Here is a 2,500-nt window from a genome sequence, read left to right as displayed (position 1 = left end):
CTATCTCTGTCTCTGTCTCTGTCACTGCCTGTATCTGTCTCTGTCTGTCGCTGTCTCTGTCTCTGTCTGTCTCTGTCTGTGCGTGTCTCTGTCTCTGTCTCTGCCGCACACTCTGTCTCTGTCTCTGTCTCTGTCTATCTCTGTCTCCGTCTGTCACTGTCCCTGTCTCTGTTTGTCTCTGTCTGTATGTGTCTCTGTGTGTGTCTGTGTGTCTCTGTCTCTGTCTGCCTCTGTCTGTCTCTGTCGGTCTCTGTCTCAGTCTCTGTCTCTGTCTCTGTCTGACTCTGTCTCTGTCTCAGTCTCTGACTGACTCTGACGCTGTCTGTCTCTGTCTGTCTCTGTCTTTGTCTGCGTCTGCCTGTCTCTGTCTGTCTCTGTCTCTGTCTCTGTCTCTGTCTCTATCTCTGTCTCTGTCTCTGTCTCTGTCTCTATCTCTGTCTCTGTCTCTGTCTCTGTCCCTGTCTCTGTCTCTGTCTCTGTCTCTGTCTCTGTCTCTGTCTCTATCTCTGGCTCTGTCTCTGTCTCTGTCCCTGTCCCTGCCTGTCTCTGTCTCTGTCTCTGTCTCTATCTCTGTCTCTGTCTCTGTCTCTGTCTCTGTCTCTGTCTCTGTCTCTGTCTCTGTCTCTGTCTCCGTCTCCGTCTCCGTCTCTGTCTCTGTCTCTGTCTCTGTCTCTGTCTCTGTCTCTGTCTCTGTCTCTGTCTCTGTCTCTGTCTCTGTCTCTGTCACTGCCTGTATCTGTCTCTGTATGTCGCTGTCTCTGTCTCTGTCTGTCTCTGTCTGTGCGTGACTCTGTCTCTGTCTGTCGCTGTCGGTCTCTGCCTCAGTCTCTGTCTCTGTCTGTCTCTGTGTGTCACTGTCATTTCTGCCTCTGTCTCTGTCTCTGACTGACTCCGTCTCTGTCTCTGTCTCTGTCTGCGTCTGCCTGTCTCTGTCTCTGTCTCTGCCTCTGTCTCTTCCTCTGTCTCTGTCTCTGCCTCTGCCTCTGTCCGTTTCTGTCTCTGTCTCTGTCTCTGTCTCTGTCTCTGTCTCTGTCTCTGTCTCTGTCTCTGTCTCCGTCTCCGTCTCCGTCTCCGTCTCCGTCTCCGTCTCCGTCTCCGTCACCGTCTCCGTCCCCGTCTCCGTCCCCGTCCGCGTCTCCGTCCCCGTCTCCGTCCCCGTCACCGTCTCCGTCTCCGTCTCCGTCTCCGTCTCCGTCTCCGTCTCCGTCTCTGTCTCTGTCTCTGTCTCTGTCCCTGTCTCTGTCTCTGTCTCTGTCTCTGTCTCTGTCTCTGCCTCTGTCTCTGTGTCTGCCTCTGTCTCTGTCTCTGTCTCTGTCTCTGTCACTGTCTCTGTCTCTGTCTCTGTCTCTGTCTCTGTCTCTGTCTCTGTCTCTGTCTCTGTCTCTGTCTCTGTATCTGTCTCTGTCTCTGTCTCTGTCTCTGTCTCTGTCTCTGTCTCTGTCTCTGTCTCTGTCTCTGTCTCTGTCTCTGTCTCTGTCTCTGTCTCTGTCTCTGTCTCTGTCTCTGTCTCTGTCTCTGTCTCTGTCTCTGTCTCTGTCTCTGTCTCTGTCTCTGTCTCTGTCTCTGTCTCTGTCTCTGTCTCTGTCTCTGTCTCTGTCTCTGTCTCTGTCTCTGTCTCTGTCTCTGTCTCTGTCTCTGTCTCTGTCTCTGTCTCTGTCTCTTTTCTGTCTGTCGCTGTCTCTGTCTCCGCCTGTCCCTGTCTGTGTGTGTCTCTGTCTATCTCTGCCTGTCTCTGACTCTGTCTCTGCCGCACACTCTGTCTCTGTCTCTGTCTATCTCTGTCTCCGTCTGTCACTGTCCCTGTCTCTGTTTGTCTCTGTCTGTGTGTGTCTCTGTGTGTGTCTGTGTGTCTCTGTCTCTGTCTGCCTCTGTCTGTCTCTGTCGGTCTCTATCTCAGTCTCTGTCTCTGTCTCTGTCTCTGTCTGACTCTGTCTGTCTCTGTCGGTCTCTGTCTCAGTCTCTGTCTCTGTCTCTGTCTGACTCTGTCTCTGTCTCAGTCTCTGACTGACTCTGACGCTGTCTGTCTCTGTCTGTCTCTGTCTTTGTCTGCGTCTGCCTGTCTCTGTCTGTCTCTGTCTCTGTCTCTGTCTCTGTCTCTATCTCTGTCTCTGTCTCTGTCTCTGTCTCTATCTCTGTCTCTGTCTCTGTCTCTGTCCCTGTCTCTGTCTCTGTCTCTGTCTATGTCTCTGTCTCTATCTCTGTCTCTGTCTCTGTCTCTGTCCCTGTCCCTGCCTGTCTCTGTCTCTGTCTCTGTCTCTATCTCAGTCTCTGTCTCTGTCTCTGTCTCTGTCTCTGTCTCTGTCTCTGTCTCTGTCTCTGTCTCTGTCTCTGTCTCCGTCTCCATCTCCGTCTCTGTCTCTGTCTCTGTCTCTGTCTCTGTCTCTGTCTCTGTCTCTGTCTCTGTCTCAGTCTCTGTCTCTGTCCCTATCTCTGTCTCTGTCTCTGTCACTGCCTGTATCTGTCTCTGTCTGTCGCTGTCTCTGTCTCTGTCTGTCTCTGT

Source organism: Megachile rotundata, chromosome 13, assembly GCF_050947335.1.
Source record: "Megachile rotundata isolate GNS110a chromosome 13, iyMegRotu1, whole genome shotgun sequence".
In the NCBI taxonomy this organism is placed as follows: Eukaryota; Metazoa; Arthropoda; class Insecta; order Hymenoptera; family Megachilidae; genus Megachile; species Megachile rotundata.
Note: the sequence above shows the minus strand (reverse complement) of the source record.